At 40.3% G+C, this 18979-nt stretch overlaps 1 pseudogene across 1 annotated transcript; it reads left to right on the plus strand.

Moving 5' to 3' along the window:
- Nucleotides 1–6574: 6574 nt before the first annotated feature.
- On the plus strand, nt 6575–6867 carry LOC308248761 (cystatin-B-like; annotated as a pseudogene). Its single transcript has one exon. The product of its transcript is annotated as a cystatin-B-like (transcript).
- The last annotated feature ends 12112 nt before the right edge of the window (nt 6868–18979 follow it).

Raw genomic sequence — 18979 nt, forward strand, 5'->3', positions numbered from 1 at the left:
TAGAACAGCTAACAATCACACCTCCTAACAAGTCAACCATTCATTCATTGTAACTAGTCTCCTAGAAGAATGCATAGTCCTTGCTTTGCTTTGTCCTTTAATGGATTGTGTTATACATACCACAGGTCAACTAATAAAGAGGCATCTGCTTGTTTAGTTTTCATTTCAATTTCTTTTCACATCTTTCTTTTTTCTCCTCCAAAATAACCACCAATAGTTTCAGTTGATCTGTCTGCCCTTTTTCATATTTTCAATAGCTTAATGTCTCTGATTTTACAGATTTATCTTTTTATTTTATTGAAACTTGCCCAGGCTTCTCTAGCTAATACTTCGATATTTTAAGTAGTCAGAGATCTTCTTTTGCTCTTGCCAGAGTGTCATCACTGAGAAGTTGCAATCAGGCTCAGACTACATATCAATATTCTGGGGTTTTTTCCAATCTACATTTCACTTAAATTTGATATGTATGTGCTTTTAATGCACATGTAGTAAGGGGCAAAATAAGCAGCCTTTACTTCTATCCTTTTTTAACCTGCATATTAATTAAGTGCAGAATTCTGGTCACAGAACATTACTACTGATAGTTATAATAAATACTAGAGGCCCAATGCACAAAAATCCGTGCAAGAGTAGGCCTTCCTTCCCCCAACTGCCAGCATCGGCTTCCCTCTGGTACCCGGGACAGGGCTGGCTTCCACCAGGCCACCCACAGATACCCGGGACCCAGCTGGCTTCCCTTTGGCCTCGGCTTCATCAGGAAGGACATCTGGAATGACATCCAGAAGACTTCCGGTCTAATTAGCACATTACCCTTTTATTATTATAGACTAGAGGCCCGATGCATGAAGATTCATGCAAGAATGGGCCTTCCTTACCCTGGCTGCCGGCACCGCCTTCACTCCTGCTGGAGCTGACTTTCTGCCTTCCCACACTGCCCAGAGGCCCAGAGCGGCTGGTGCCTGCATATGAAAATTAACCGGCCATCTTTGTTGAGTTAATTTGCATAGTCACTCCTGATTGGCTGATGGGCATCATGAAAGTATACTCAATTTGCATCTTACTCTTTTATTAGTGTAGCCTAGAGGCCCAGTGCACAAAATTCGTGCATGGGGGGGCCGTCACTCAGCCCAGACTGCACCCTCTCCAATCTGGGACCCCTTGAGGGATGTCCGACTGCCCATTTAAGCCCAATCCCACCAGGATCAGGTCTAAATGGGCAGTCAGACATCCCTCTCACAATCCAGGACTGCTGGCTCCCAACTGCTCACCTGCCTGCCTTCCTGATTGCCCCTAACTGCTTCTGCCTGCCAGCCTGATTACCACCTAACCACTCCCCTGCCAGCCTGATTGATGCCTAACTGCTCCCCTGCCAGCCTGTTTGCCCCTAACTGCCTTCCCCTGCAGGCCTGGATCCCCCCCAACTGCCCTTCCCTGCAGGCCCAGTCACCCCCAACTTCCCTCTTCTGCCTGCCTGGTCACCCCTAACTGCCCTCCCCTGCAGGCTTGATTGCCCCCAACTGCCCTCCCTTGCAGGCCTGGTCCCTCCCAACTGCCCTCCCCTGCTGGCCATCTTGTGGCGGCCATCTTGTGTCCACATGGGGCCAGCCATCTTTGACCACATGGGGGCAGCAATCTTGTGTGTTGGAGTGATGGTCAATCTGCATATTACTCTTTTATTAGATAGGAGGATAGAGGCCTGGTGCATGGGTGGAGGCCAGCTGGTTTGCCCTGAAGGGTGTCCCGAATCAGGGTGGGGGTTCCCTTGGGGCATGGGGTGGCCTGGGCAAGGGGCCTGAGGTGGTTTGCAGGCGGGCTACGCCTCCCAGTGACCCAAGTGGAGGCCCTGGTATCTGGGATTTATTTATCTTCTACAACTGAAACTTTGTCGCCTGGAGCAGAGCCAAGCCTTCTGCTTGCTCCATGTCGGCAGCCATTTCTGTTGGGATTTATTTATCGTCTATAATTGAAACTTTGTAGCCTGGAGTGCAGGCCTGGGCCGGCCAGGGTGTGCAGAAAGCTTGGCTTTCTCCATCGCCGGGAAACCCAAGTCTCCCTCCTGCTCTCTCCGTGGCCGCAGACATCTTGGTTGGGTTAATTTGCATACTTGTTTCTGATTGGCTGGTGGGCGTGGCTTGTGGGTGTAGCAGAGTGGTGGTTAATTTGCATATTACTCTTTTATTAGATAGGATTAGTTCAGATCCAGATATTTGGAAATCAGAAGTGGCATGAATAATCATGGTTAGTGTTGTACATATAAAATAGGGTTCTCAGTGGATCTCAGGCTGAAATTAATAGTAAGGATCCTTTGAGCCCTAACTGGTTTGGCTCAGTGGATAGAGTGTCGGCCTGTGGACTGAAGGGTCCCAGGTTCAATTCCAGTCAAGGGCATGTACTTTGGTTGCAGGCACATCCCCAGTAGGGAGAGTGCAGGAGGCAGCTGATCGATGTTTCTCTCTCATCGATGTTTCTAACTCTCTATCCCTCTCCCTTCTTCTCTGTAAAAAAATCAATAAAATATATATTTTTTAAAAAGATCCTTTGAGAAAAAGAACATACTGTTTTTATGCATTTATTATTATTATTCGGGTTGTAAGGGAATGCCATCATTAAAGAAAGACATGGTCTTCATTAGCATAGGACCAAAGGGCTAGACCCAATGTTGATAACCCCACCCTTTGGGAGGAAAAATAAATAAAGTAGAATCTGGGTAGTGCTTCCATATTAACCCCTTACCCAGAAAATTGGGAAATAAAGACAAAGGACTACAGCCATGAGCTTTGTGACATCACCATAAAAGCTTAGTTTTCTCATCAGAAAAAGGCAGACAATAATAGTACCTACCTCACAGGGCTACTGTGAAAATTTAAAGTGTTAAAGAAATCAGACTCATGGAAAGATTCACTAAGTATTAGATACAATCATAAATGATTTGCAACAAAAGTTTCCAGTTTGTTCTTCATTCCCTCATTTCACATCCATCTTCCCTTTATGACTGCAGGCCCTGACTTTAGGGTGCTGACTCAGAAGAAACATGACTGTTTAGCCAGTTCCTACAGTTCTATAAGGTCAAGATAGATGATAGATAGATAGATAGATAGATAGATAGATAGATAGATAGATAGATAGATAGAATTACTAGTGGTTCTGCTTCTACTCTCCTTAAATCCTAACTTTTTTCATGTCTTTTCATTTTGTATGTTATTCTCCATTTTATCAAATTCAGCTAAGCTTTTTGTGGGCAGAAGGCTGCATATCCCATTGCTGATACCTATTAGCATAAAGCTTGGCACATAAACTCTGGACCAATGCTTCCATAGGTAGGATTTTGTTAACCTTCGGATGCTTTTTTTTTTAATACATTTTTATTTACATATGCCAACCCCCAATAAGGTCCTCCTAATCTTCTGCAAAGTTTCACACTTTAAAACATAGCAGTTGTAATAGTAGTAGTAGTAGTAGTAGTAGTAGTAGTAATTTGTACTTGTATGGCATTCAATAAATACTAGACACTTACATGTATGAGCTAATGGAATCTTCACAACAACCAGGCAGGCCAGCTCCCAAGTTTGTGTTCCTAACCACTGTACTATCCTGCCTTCCAATGGCGTGGTCTAGTACATATAGATTCTGCACAGTGTAAAATAATACTAACCAAAATTCCCAGTGAATGAAACCTCTATTCATAGGGCTCATCTTTATGAGAAATGTGTGTGTCAGTCACAGTCCCAACAGGTACCAGTGGGCACACTCAAAATAGGATAATTGTTGAAGATATATTTACATAAAGACTATTTACAGAATTGAAAGTATGGGGGGATTATGAGAAATGGTGCTATAACTGGTACCTTAGTAGCAGCTAAGTCATAATCACCCCCTGGATCTGTAGGGACTAGGGAAGGCCAGTTTCTGGAATCAGGAAGGGGGAACAATTGTGAAGTGAGCCACTGTGAGAGGTCAAGTGTCACATACAGCTCAATGTGAACTTGAGGGAAGGAGCTAGATGGAGAAATGCCATGACTTCTCTTTCCCCTCTGCAATCTCCTCTTGGGGCTTCCATATTGGAAAGTCAGGCAGGTGGCAGGTATCCATTGATGTGGCTGTAGAATCAGAGAGCAGGGTGGAAAAGGATAAGGATTAGGGATGTGAGACAATGTTCTAGCACAAGTCCACTTTGAAATATGACCAAATGAAAAACATGTACAGCATACATGCCCATCACTATCTGTGCTCCTGGGAGATGAAATATTTGCCTTTCAGAGAAAATAAATAAAAACCTATAAATTAGGTAACAATATAGATTCTCTCTCTGCCAAGCAATTAAGCTGACTCTACCTAATATATGTAAACTTAATTTTATACTTTTCCTTGATTATAAATGAATTTATACATGATTTCCAAGTACCTACCACATGCTTATGACTCAATTCTGTTCCAAGTTCATCCTGACAACAGCTGGATTTTTCTAAGGTTTAACTCTGTCTTTAAAAGCAAATCTCTAGGTAATCATGTCACACAGAATAAAGAAAGCATTTCCTTTTCCCCATCATGCTGCAGTGCTTTGCTTTCTGATATTGGACACATGCCATGCATTTTGCATTAGCTCTGTGGCAAATGTCTAGTGCTACAATCCAAGCACCAGTGCTCATTAGCCTTTTCAGGAGCTTGGAGACGAGAGTTGGAAAAGTACAACTTGGAGAAATAATTCTCAGTGAGTAAGTAGCAATTTGCCAAGTAGACAAAAAAAAATTGAGAAAGAAGGAGGAGGAAAGCCAGAGAAAGTTGTCTGAGTTAATGAACCAAAGTCAGCCCATGACAGCAAAGGGGAAAAAATAAGGCAAAGAACTCCTGACACAAAACTTGCTACAAAGAATAAAGGGAAAGCATAGGTAGGGTTCTGTGAGCTGTTTCCTGTAACTTCACTGCTGCTTAGCGCCTATGTTCAAAGAGAAAGGGCCAAGTGGCTGGGGAGTGAACCAGGACCATTCTGACAGATGAATGGAGGGAAGATCATCAGGGGGCCGTGTCATGTGGCAGGAGGGCCAGGCACCCATTCCAAAAGCCAAAGTCTCCGCCCAACCTGAGCAGAAATGCCTCCAATTAAAAGGATATGACACAGCTAATGCCGCCTATACCTGCTTTATCCCCACCCTCATCCAACACACATCCATAGAATTATGAATGCCCCCAGCACAGACACCTGGTCCCCTCTGGCTTTACTTACCCATTCTGTGCTTGCACAGCATAAAAAAAAGTTATATTTTAGCCCAAACTGAATACCACAGAACATTGTGTGGATGATTGAACAATCAAACCCACCGAGTTTCTCTGTTAATCTAGCATGATAGAGCCTGAGGAAGTGTTAAGGACAGTCTTCCCACTGGCCCACTACAGTTCTGGTCACCAAATTCAACGTGTGGGTGTTTTTTCTTCACACCACCAAGCAGTTCTCAGACACCAACTGGGTGTCCTACAATTCAACTACAGTCTGACACTATCTACCTGAAGATAGTGTCTGATCCCACATGTTAAAGGCTCGGTTCTACAAAACTGCTTCCTCTCACTTCAGACACAAGTGGTAAGTAAAGGTTGTCAACTGTGTTTTGACCAACCCACTATAGATTTGGAGGTTCCAATGATCCCTATGTTGGGTTTGATTAATTTTGTAAAGTGACTAACAGAACTCAGAGAAACATTTATTTAATAGATTGCCCATTCATTACAAAAAGAGGAACAGCCCAACAGAAGAGATATATAAGGCAATCTACTATGCTACTCTCCCCAAAACTCTACAAGTTCCCCAATTTGGAAGCTCTCCAAATCTCCTTCTTTTTGTGTATGTGTGTTTTTTTTTTTTTTAAGGAGACTTCATTACATAGGCATGATTAATAAAATTATTTGCTACTGATGATTGAACTCAATATCCACCTCCTCCAGGGGGATGGGACTAAACTTCCAACCTTCCAATCACAAGGTTGGTTCCCCTGGCAACTAGTTTGCATCTTTAGGAGCTTAGTTACCTCATTAACATAACAAAAGACAAACTCCAAAGGTTTTAGGAGCTCTGTGCCAAAAACTGGAATGGAACAAAAGGCAAATATGTATTTCTTGTTATACATCACAATATCACATCCACAAAAGCAAGAAATGGCATCTTAATCATAGAGGACTGTAGACATACTAGAAACTTGTCTTCTTCATTATTGGAGTTTTTTCTATTGAAAGAATATATAGTCCCAATGTTTGTCCAATCTGTTTAAAGTTGATATAAGCAGTAAACCAAATGAGTCTGTCAGTATGGAAAGCCCTTGTAACAGTGAGGAATTGTAATCTACCCCACCATTCTTTTTGACTTTTTGATGTAAATTCTGACTCTGACTAACATGTAGCTTTTAGATAAACATCATGTTTGTATAAGAATCCTGGGAACTGGTCACCTGACCTGGTGGACTTAGGACAGAGAGCCTTGCTAACAGCTAACCACTCACTCTGTCTTCGCTGCTAATCTCATTCCCCATCCCTTGTGCTGTGTCCGCTGCTCCTCTGTGCCCACTGCTCAGCCATGAGCACTACCAGGATGATGTGTGGCTGGTGCTCCGCCGCCCAGCCCAATACAGCCGAGGTCCAGGCCATAGCCGACAAGGTGAAGTTCCAGCTGGAGGAGAAGGAAAACAAGAAGTACCCCACTTTAAAGGCCACGGAGTTTAAAAGCCAGCTGGTCATGGGGACTAACTACTTCATAAAGGTTCAAGTTGAAATGATGACTTTGTACACATTCGAGTGTTTGAAAGTCTCCCACATGAAAACAAGCCTTTGGCCTTGCATGCTTATCAGACCAAGACCAAGCATGATGAGCTGACCTATTTCTAGTTCTGGATTTTGAACTGAACCTTCGTCCATGTGGTTCTCTGTCACATGTTCATGTGTGGGGTCATAAAAGAAGGAAATCTCTATACTGTGCCACTTTCGATGGAGGGGCTGTTCTGCACCAATCTGGTGTCTCTGCTTCTGACTTTAATAGCGTGATTTTCCTCCCAACCAATGATCTTAACTAAATTGTTTTCAAAGAGGGCTTAGGTAATCTCTAAATACATACATTTTTAAGTCTTTACAAAAAAAAAAAAAAAAAGAATCCTAGGAACTAACTTCAGAAGGTACAGCCTCCGACCTTCAGTCATCACAGTTCCAGGAGATTTGCTGACCCTCAAATGTAGAACCAGATCAAGATGACAAAGATCAAGATAATGCACATCAGACCATCACTTGACCAGTTTCAAGATCCTTATCAGAATGGACTGTGCTGGTCTGCACATGGAGAACTTTTAAATCTCCTCCTCTTGATTTATTTGTTCTGCTTTCCCTCTTCTTCCTTATAAAAACCTCTTTCTGCACTGAGATGTTGAGATGGGCTCTGGACAAGAATCTCCCATCTTCTCAGGTGGCTGGCACTTGAATAAACCTCTTTCTTTTTTCTTACCGGTAACTGTCTTACGAGTTTGGCTTTTGTGGCAGCAGAAAGCTGAATCTTGGCTCTGGTTATATTATGGAAATTGTGTAAAAGAATTGTGGAAGTGGTGCCTTACAGCTCTATCAGTGAGAACCTTCATTAAGATGATAGGTGTAGCCTTAGCTGGTTTGGCTCAGTGGATAGAGTGTCGGCCTGCAGACTGGGTCCCGGGTTCGATTCCGGTCAGGGGCATGTGCCTTGGTTGAGGGCATATCCCCAGTCAGGGGTGTGCAGGAGGCAGCTGATTCATGTTTCTCTCTCATCGATGTTTCTGACTCATATCCCACTCCCTTCCTCTCTGTGTAAATCAATAAAATATATTTTTTTAAAAAAATAAGATAGGTGTGTCCTTCCATTCCTCCTCCCAGGGGCAGAAAAAAATAAGTGGGAGAAGCCTCTAGTTCCTTGGTAAAGAGAACTTATCAGGCTGCTACCATTATCTCCCCTACTTTCCCTCTTATTGGATAACAGGAAGAATGGGGTCAAGATTTAACATGCAAACATTTTGTCAGTCCCAGAGAACACTGGAAAGTACTTATTTTTATCATTTGTCCTTGATACCTTCCATTAGGAACTTCTGTTACATTATTATATCGCTGCCTTATCTAGGACCACACCACATTCTGAAAATTTCTCCAAATTACCCAAAATTTTCTGATCCAAGCACCATTTCTAAGAGCCTTTCTTTCTGATAAACAATATGATGAACAAATTTTGTGGAATGAAATTGAAATATATACATTTAAACTCAGAATGGCAAAATATATAAATTTTTTTCAAAAACAAACTTTATCTTATTCTGAAATGACCATTACTATCTTTGGTGGCTTCAAACTGTGTCATGTTAGTTAAGCAGGCATTGTGTTTGCCAGTAGACTTTGCCTATGTGGTTCTGGATTGTGGTTGGTCACAAGAGAAATATTCATAAGACTTAGAAGATAGAGGTAACATAGTAGCACGGTTTACACTTAAGACATCAGCTACTAGTGCCATCACTGATCTGTAGCTCACCTTGTTGGTAGGAGACAAGCCAGGCCTCAGCTCTTCTAACTCCTGCCATGTAGGCTCCTCTGACTTTTCAAGCCCTAGGCTGGATGTGTGTGTATTTTTATGGTGAAGGTACCAGTGTTACCAAACTAAAGGGGTTTGTTTGCTTGCACATATCAAAGGTCAATAAGACTCGAACAGGAGTTTGCAACAAAGAAAGTAAAGATTTATTTAAGAAAATGGCACCAAGCCTGGATACACGGGTAATTTAGCATCCAAGACCTGGCTCCCCCATAGCCTCTAGGGGATAGATTATTTAGGGGGGAAATCATTAGTCATGGTGACTGAGGATGCTGGGGTCATGGGCTCCACTAATTGGTTGGGGCCAGGGTAGGGAGTAGTTGATCATTGCATCAGGTCCTGATGTCAGCAATGCTTCATTCTGTCTAGTTTCCTGAGGGTGGGGATCTTCCAATTTTATGGGCCTGGAACTAAAACACAACTGATGTCAACATGGTATCTTCAGTTTGATGGAACCTCTGTCCCCTTGATCAACAGATCTGAGGCTTTATTCTTAAGACAGTTTGACACTGACTAGAACCTAAAGTCCTAAGGCCTTAATGGAAGGGCAGTGTGTGCAAAAGTGTTAAGGATCTGATCAAAAGGAAGCAAGTAAATCATGGTGCTCTTAGACTGGACAAAGCTAACTTGAATTAAGGAAAGTGTCATATTAAAGAAATGAAGTTCCTATGCATCTGCACCAGATTCTCCTGTCACCACATCGTGAAGACTGGAGGTAGTGACCTTCAGATGTAATTTCTACTTTGTCCTCATGGGTTCTAGTTGATTCTTAAAGATGGTAGTTTGTCCTTGCTCTTTCCAATTTCATTTTCTGATCTCCTTTTCCATTGCCAGCCCAGCTGATGCAGAGTTCCTTCATGCCTAACACCTGGCTTAAACTGCTCCCACAATTGCACAGGACTTGAGCGAACCCTGACTGATGCACTGAAACACACTTAGATTTGGCAATTAAAGGTATCCTGTTTCCTTCAAGTTTAAAAATAGACTCTGGGAGAATACTCATTAAAATTTCCCCTTAAAGTGAATCCTGAATGCAAGGATCAGATAATGTACCCACACTGACATCTTGTCAGTATGACCTTCTTTTTATTAGTGGAGAAAAGAATACTTCCACGTCATTATACTCTTCTCCTTCTCTTCTTATATTCTATAACTTCTATGAAAACTCTATTATCTGAGTCAGCCAGACCTGGTTCTTGTTAGAATAAGGATGCTTTTGTAATTTAGAAAACCCTCTTCTCCCTCAATAAAGCCTTGCTCTGAAGACACTGTCTCTTTGGAACCTATAAAATGCCAATTTGAACCTAGAGTTGAACAATGACCTCTTTGTTCTAGGCTTCCCTGAAACAAATAATTTCCTCTGAATTGATGTTATTTAGGTCCTAGAGACAGTTTTGAATAAAAATATATGAATGTAATATCTCAATATCGTTCTTGCATTATGTCTTCCAATATTTTAATTGTTATATGCAATAGGTTATAAAGGTAATAGGTAGAAGTGAAATAACAAATTTTTTTATGCGTGGATGCTTAGAATTGAAAAGGACCACAAGGTTGGGTGGTTGACCACACATGTTTCTGACAGGAATTGCATTTGGCTGCCTGTGAGTGAGATTAGAAATGCAAAAGGCTATAAAAAGTTGAAAGTGTATTTTTTCTTTCAGATTACAAACAAAGGGAAGTCAGTAGTACAGGCTGATAAGGCCATCAGAGACTGAAGCTGTTTCTGCCTTTCTGCTCCACCATACCAAGTATGTTTCTTTCACCTTAAGGTCATGCCATCACCCTAAATACAGCTGGAGCTACAGCCAGGCATGAAGCCAGGAGAGGGGAAGGGCAAAAAGACTTCGCCAGAAGTTCCATCCAATGATTGCTCTTTATACCTCATTGCTTCTTATCTGCAAGGGAAGCAGAGTAATATAATTTCTCATCTGAAACAGTAATTCCAGATCCCATTAATAAGATGGAAAAGGAGAATAGATACTGGATAAGTCTTGATCTGCCATTACTATACCATACCTCTACCAAATTGTCATCCAGTTTCTGGCTGATCATCTCCAGTGACAAGGAAATCTGCCACAACCAAGAGCAAACCAATTCAATAGTAGACTGACTTTTTCCTTATCTACCTGAAATCTGCCTCCATGGTACTTCTACTGAATCACTAGCTCTGCCCTATGCCATTGATGAGAACAAACAGTATTTCTCTTCAACACTTGCACTTCAAATTCCTGAAGACAAACGCATTTCCCCCAAACTTCTCCTTGTTGTCCCTGATATTTTGTTTCATTGTATTTGTTCTATCAGACTTTGAACTAGTCGGATTAATTCTGTTCTGGATTCACATCCCTTTGCAAATGTTCCTCTTAAGGTAGCGATCTCAAGATTGAACATGATATCCCAGGTATTGTCCCAGATCTAAGAAAGTGATTGAAGTGATCACTTTATTCTTAGTCTGTCAGCACATTGAGTGAATATGTAACTAGTCTTTATGAAAACAGTGGTGTTATAACAAACTCCAGAGAGTTTATAAGAAATTGTGATACGTTAGTGCTGTCTTTGCATTTTTAACATAAATTGTGCCACGAGGTAATTTATTCTACCGAAATGCAGAGCAAGTGGTAAATACACAGGCATGTACAAGTGAACAATAGTCCTCAGCTACAGCACAGTTACATTACTGGGAACATAAACCCATGGCTTAGAATGAGAATAACATAAATAGTAAGGAAAGAAACAAGACTCTCAGAGTATGTTTATATCTAACTCTGACCTGCTGTCAGCGTGGACCAGACCCTCTTGTTGTCATATGCTGCCTGGAGTTGGAGCAGTACGCTTGTTTTCATCTACAAGGGGAGATCGCTCAAGAGAAACTAAGTGCCTCTGACTTAAATGACTGGATGAGAATTTGGAGGGAGAGGATCCCTAGGTGCAGAAGAAAGAGGAACACATGCAGCTCAGCTGTAATTGCTGGGAGGCTGGGCTTGCTGAGGACTCGAAATGCTGGTCATCGATTCCCACATTAACCAGGGTGCTGAACCTACCAATCTTTAGGTCCCACTGAGGAAGCAAAGTTGGATAATATCCTTTACCACATGGCTGCCACTGATCATCACCTTTCCAGAGAAACCTGGCCAATTCAAATTCAAGTCACCAGCAAGAACCGCAACTTCATCCATGTCAGGTGGCCAGGTTAGCATTGCTTGTCGACATTACAGGGAAAGTGGGGTGTTCATCAAACCACTCAGAGGCCAACCAAGCCACAATTCCATGTGTTCAAGGTGTCCATACATTTAGCCCAGATGCTCTGAAGACATCTGGGTATGCCTGTCAAGGAAATCTACCTATGGAAGCTATGATGCCTAATATGAGTTATCATTGATGTTCCTGATAGATTAATTCACATTATACTCGAGTAATTTCTTTCTTGAATTGAACACAAACTATTCATTCAGTGCAAGCAATATGAACAACTTTTGTGTGCTAGAGTCTACACTACCCACTTGAAGTATAAAACTAAATGACATGGTTTCTGTCCTCAAGAAATTTACAATCTAGCGGCAGAAAATAAAATTTAAATATGATCATTTTATTTCAATTTCAAGTCAGCAAACCAGTTTAAGTAAAAGCAAAAAGTATGTGTTGGGAGGGGGCAGAATTTATTGGCAACAAAGCTAGATGCAGCCAGTTTCTGTCACAGAAGATTGGATAAAGGAGCTTAAACAATGTCATCAGGACTGAAGCCGTGTTTTGGATCCCTTTTCCTCTGTTTTGCCTTGATTTGGGGGCATGGTATCTTCTCAAGATGCTGAAATAGTCTCTTCACAGATCCAGGTAATATGGATCTTAGAACCCTCAGCCCTTCAAGGAGAAATGCTTCTTTACAAATGACTCCAACTAATGTCCCAGAAGAGGGTTGTCGTTAACCAGCTTAGTTCACATGCTCTGAACACCTTCCACACAAGGGAGGGTTTGGGAGAGATTGCTTCATCTGTACTACACGATCTAAGAGAAGAGTCCTTAAAGGAGAAGACTAAACCAGAAGAAGAAATAACAGAGACCAAGGCAAGAGAGAATCTTCACACATACCATCACATGGAGTAAGAGTTATGCTGAATCAAAACACAATATTACAAGGAAAAACTAGAGTTCAGAGAATATGATCCCTGGAATCACTGAGGCTGAATTCATGCTAGCAGTGCTGTGACTTTAAGAATGTTACTTCAACTCTAAGCTTCCGTTTTCTCTGCTATAATATGAAGATAATAATCATATCTGAATTGCAGAGTGGGCTGACATTTAAATTAGGCATTCTACATAAAATGCTTAGCTCATAGCTTACATAGAATAAGTGCTCAATAAGTTTATATCATCAGTATCATTGTCATTATTATCATCATCATTATGGTTCTTATTTTAATAGAGGGAGAGACTAATGACAGGGGAAGGGGAAGTCAGAAAAAGGGGGGTAAGGGTATAGGATAGCCTTAATATTTTGTGTTGATTAGAATTGGTATGAGAATTAATGGATTGAGGCTGGAGTAGACTTGATATTAGAATTATGGGACACTCTAACTCTCTGCCTGTGTTGTACTTCGATAACTTAGAGAACAGTGAGGCACTCCCAGTACAAAGAGATGCATTAGAAAAGGCTTCAGTTCCTTGCCATGAGGCCAAAGGGCAGGGGCCTGTGGCCTAGTGGCTACTGGTACAATGTGGTACCCTCACCCAACTGTCCACTTCTCACTCTATAATGTGCATGCTTTGGTTCAGCAGTGAGGAGCTGGGTTCTGCCTGTCATAGTAAGCAATCTGCCACTCACCTCTACCTACCTACAGATTATCATTGGCATTAAATGTAGTGGTCACTGTTGGATTCCCTTTACCTATTCCATGTGCCCCTCACCAGTTTGGTGACTTTTTTCTTCCTACTTCCAACGTCTCTGACTTTTCAGAGCACTGCCCTCGCTACTAAAGCTGTTCTGTCCCTTGCTACCGAGAGCAGGAATCTTCTAGCGCAGCCTTTACACAAGGGGTAAAGACAGCTGTAACCACAGTCCCGAGTCTCCTGCTGGGGTCAGGCTGGAGCCACCCTTCCCAGGTGCCTGAAGCCACACCTTGCTTGACTCCAGTCTCAAAAAATAAATAAAATAATAAGATAATTATAAAAATAAATAAATAAAAGGTATGTAGCCATTCAAAATAAGAATTTGAAAAGGCATTGTACTGAAAAGTAAGCAGCTTTAGGCAACACTGCTCCACTCACAGATTATGTTCATGTAAAAATACTGTATATTTTAGTGAAAAACAACATACTGATGCTCTATTTTTAAAGTGTAAGGAATTTGTTCATGGTATCTTGAAAATGAAACTGAGCATCAGGCAATTGTTACATCTGGTATGACAGCCATCATGGTGCTGGAAATATTAAACTAACAGGCAGCCCGGCTAAAGCTGTGCTCTATGACACGTCTGTCCTGTCCACTGCAGTGCTGGGCAGGATAAACCTGTTCCTTATAACATGATGGAAAAAGGACACGGTGCGCACGCGCGCACACACACACACACACACACACACACACACACACACTCTAAATTGGCTAATTTTATGAGAACTCTAAGATTTTCTTTAGACTCTGGTGAATGCTTGGTGGTAAATAACAAAACAAAACAAAACAAAACAAAACAAAACAAAAAAAATCAAACAGGCCTCAGCTAAAAAGAGTTTATTGCTTATAATGAAAAAGTGTTCAAACTAAGTCATATCAAATGTGTTTCTTGCTAACTTTCAGTTCTTTCTTTGGCATTAACTTCTTTTTCAGAAAACCTCTCTCCAGGTGTTAAGAAAGAGTGACAAAAGCCAATCAAGGCATACAGTCTTCCACCTCAGCAACCCTATCAGAAAAACCACCTCTTTCCTGAAGGTTCAAGCTGAAGCCCAGGTCAGCGTTCCCTGGGTGAAGCCCCCATGCCCTTGCCCTAACCCAGTGGTCGGCAAACTCATTAGTCAACAGAGCCAAATATCAACAGTACAACGATTGAAATTTCTTTTGAAAGCCAAATTTTTTAAACTTAAACTTCTTCTAACGCCACTTCTTCAAAATAGATTCGCCCAGGCCGTGGTATTTTGAGGAAGAGCCACACTCAAGGGACCAAAGAGCCGCATGTGGCTCGCAGTTTGCCAACCACTGCGCCTAACCAATCACAGGCCTATGGTTGGCCAGGCTGGGGTCATGAGTCTTTTCTAGAGAAAAGGGGAAAGCAAAATTAGTCTTGAAAATGTAAGAGTTTTTCCAAAATAACCAACATGACTCTGTTAGCAGAGTAAGGAATACAGGACATACCAAATTATCAGATGTGCACTACAACATGGTAATAGAAGCTAAAATGAAAAATAAAGCCCTCGTTCTTCTAACTCAAAATGCTTATGATACATTACAGGTCAAAATTCTGCAATTCTTTTAACCATTGAGAGAGAGAGAGAGAGAGAGAGAGAGAAGCAGAGACAGACAGACAGACAGAGCGAAAGAGAGAGAATGTTTTATGAGTGAAAGTTTGAGAAAGAATGTTCTTTCCTCAACCATTAAGCCTAGATTTAATTCTGTATAAGGAATGAAAAGAAGGGGGTTGCTCATTCCCATCTAAATGTATTCTGGTGAATCATGATGAGTAGGAGTAGAGATATTAAAATTGTCAAACTCAAAATTTTAGATTCAACCCAGTTGTGTCATTCAACCTGTTTCTATTTGATACTTGCCTAAGCTGATGATCTGTGTTTATGCAGCAGCACATAAGCAGTCACAGGTTGGGAATACTGACTAGGTTTAGAATACTGTCAATCAACAAATAGATTCTTAATGTTTGCTGTGGGGCAGGCACTATGCTGAATGCTCTGAGAGAAGCTATAAATTTATTAAACATGATTCTTAGCTTTAAGGGCCTTACCATTAAGCTGCATAAATAAAACTAACATGCATGAAGCCAAACTAGATAATATTTAAGAATGGCAAAACATAAGTCTAAATATATTCCCAATTCTATGGAAACTCAGGGCAGCGTTTGGTACATTGTTATAACGTGAGAGTGAAGGATCCACCACTTTCTGTGCATACAAACTTAATCATGAGAGAGTAAATAAATAAGAAAGACTAAATTATTAAATTCTGACCAGATTTTTCACACTTTATTTTATAGCTGTTTATAAGAAATGCATAAACAAACATTTCTTTTTATTTTTTAATTGACTTTTAGAGAGAGATGAAGGGAGAGGGTGGGAGAGAAAACATCGATGTGTGAGCACAAGCTAGATCTGTGTGAGCACAAGCTAGATCGGCTGCCTCCTGTATGCCCACTACGAGGGATTGAGCCCAAAACGTGGGTATGTGCCCTGACCAGAATCGAACTGGCAACCTTTCAGTGAATGGAACGATGTTCAACCAACTGAGCCATGCCGACCAGGCCAATAAACTTTTCTTTGTTTTTAGACTATTTCTTCTGTGAGACTTGAACCTTTCAAAACACTTAATAATGCAAGATAAAATGATGCTCAATGAATCAAGGATAAAAGAAAACAAACAAACAATACAAAAAAAAAAACAAAAAACTCATGGATATAGACAACAGTGCCGTGATTGTCTGGGGTGTGGGGGAGTTAGAAGAGAGTATGAGGGATTAGATGGAAGGAGAGTTGAGTAGCGGTGCTGAACACACAGTAGAGTGTACAGATGATGTGTTGTGGAATTGTGCCCCTAAAACCTGTTTAACCAGTGTTAAATAAATTCAATAAAAAGGTGAAAAAAGATAAGAGAAAATCACAAGCAGATTGGAGAGATTATGTACACATCAAAAAAAATTAGTATCTCTATCAAATCACTAATTTTCACTTTTAAAAAAATCCAAGCTTCTACAATACCTGACATAAGAAAAAGTTTATTGCATAGAAACTAAGACAAAGTCTTTCTGTAAGAATTCACAACATTTATTAGAATTTGGTGTGTGTTTCCTATATGGCATCTCATTTCTTGGCTAAAGTATGGGTTTGTTTGAGCTGTTCCCAGGCCAGGCGGTGTGTCTGGTCTCTGGAGCTGCAGAGGTCCTAACCTGATACTGATCCATGTACTACACTGGTGTTCTCTCCTGGGAGTGGTGGGCTGGAACCCCAGTGGGATGGAAATAATGTGCGATGCTTGGAAAGGTAATTTGCTAACCTAGCAAAGCTACAATGCTGCTTTAAAGAGAGCAATTGTGAAAAATCACCATAAGAACTTCATTTTACCCTTAACTAGCTTTTATCTGATTGCTGAAGGTGGAAAGGACTTTTAGAAGATGCTTACAAATACATTATAGTTTTAATAAACTTATTCTGTAAAATACTTTTTTTATTTTAATGAAACACTTTCAAATGTTTTTTACTCTTTCTTTGTTACAGGTTAACCAAAAATATGACTCTTAGCATTTAAAAAAAATTAACCTTTGTTGAAACTTTTAAAAAGTCTTTTTTAAATTTATTATATCAATAATAAATAAGGGTTGTTCAAGGTTAAAACAATTTTATGCTGATGGAAATCAGATACTGTCCATTGTTTAATATAGAGCCTAATATTATACAGTACAAAGGCTTGCATTTATTTCTATTTAAAACAACACTAAGTGACTAGTAATATCATATGATTTATATTTTCTTATGAAGAGTAGAAAACCTACAATTTTATATACTTAGGACTTAAGTATGGGTTACAAACTACAAATGTTCTCTGTTGAAAGTCAGATTATAGTAATACAATAAATATTTCTGTTTAATTCTTAGTTTAAAGATGCACATTAGTTTTTTATCCAATCTCTTGCCAAAAGAGTTGATATGGTTTCATTTTTATTTAATAAGCAGTTTCCTTAAGAAATCCTATCTTTAGTTGAGTGCTCTGCTGTACTCTGGTAAACAGATATTTAAGCTTTGAGTATTACTTAGCCTGGCCTGCTGCCTTCCCGTATCTTCTATTCATGGTTTCTTTACAAAAATCTGTAAAGAAATGTTCCTGTTGGATTTACAAATGCCAGCACCCAACACTCAGGTGAAAGAATGAAGTTGGCTCTTTGTAGAATACTAATAGCTCTAACTTTCCTTTTGTATACTAGTGGTTTTCAAATATTTTTAACATAATATATTTAAATTGGGCAATAACCAACTGGTCCAATTCCAAACTTATTTTCACAATTCAGTGGCAAAAGAACAATCTGAAAAAGAATTTGAGAAGACCATATACAAATTATTTACCATTTACTTTTTAAAATAGGGGCCAGAATACTATGGCCTATAGGCCAAATTGGCTCACCAACTGCTTTTGTATGGAAAGTTTTTATTTTAACACAGCTATATTCATTTGTTTACATATTGTCTGTGGTGGCTTTTCAAAGTTGAAGAATGGAGATAGATACCATATGGATTGCAAAGCTTAACACATTTACTATCAAGCTCTTTACAAAACAAAAAAAAGCCAATTTTTTGTTTTAAGAGAAGTATAGCAGGATATACACTGATCTTATGTGAATAGCAATGCTCTATGAACTTAAAAGTAACTGATAAATTCTACAAGATTTATCTTAGTAACTTGTTGCAAGGTAGTTCACAGCCAGTTCATTGCCAAGGAACTCGCATAATAGAAGCAAAGTATAGGAACATAGAAATTTGGTTATGTGAGCAGCAGAGCAAATATATCTTTAAATGTTGTTTAGTAAATATATAGCATACATGCTGAAAGATTAACTACATGTGAAAAAATGGTGATGATATAATGGTAATTTATAATTACAAAGTAAAATAGCCATTGAAAACCATCACTGAGGCAAGGTAACTTGCCTGATGATGTTGCACTAATTCTGAGAGGCCCTCCCACCTTCTGCACATATGAATGTGCCCATAAACTGCAACAAGGCTTTGGGCAAAGTCCTGAATTCTGGGCCTCTATAAATACTAACAATGCAGTAGCTTTAAATTGGGAGGAATTGTTGGCAGCTCTCACTAACATTCTGGTAGGTCATTTATGAAAGCAGAAGTCTTAAGAATTGTGAGTTAGCTGCCTCTAAAGATCCAAAAAGGACTTGTCCAAGGTCCCTAGTTGGTAAGTGGTGTACCAATACTTCAATCAAGGCAGTTTGACTTATTAGCCCTGAGCAGCTATTGACTATGCTCAGCAGCCTATTTGAGGAAGGACTTCATTAGATCATCCATAGGATGAAGAAGGAAGGGACTGCTACTCCACACTCCTCCTCTGTGATTCCCAGTCAGCTCCTGTTCATTAAGCCAATGACTAAAGAGAGCAAATAGTCCAAGACCTGGAATTCATCAAACCAACAATTGCAGTGTATTTTTTTTACATGTTTCTTTGTAGTGTGAACTCAGAAAAGGTAAGAT

Source organism: Plecotus auritus (assembly GCF_963455305.1).
Source record: "Plecotus auritus genome assembly, chromosome: 5".
NCBI lineage: Eukaryota > Metazoa > Chordata > Mammalia > Chiroptera > Vespertilionidae > Plecotus > Plecotus auritus.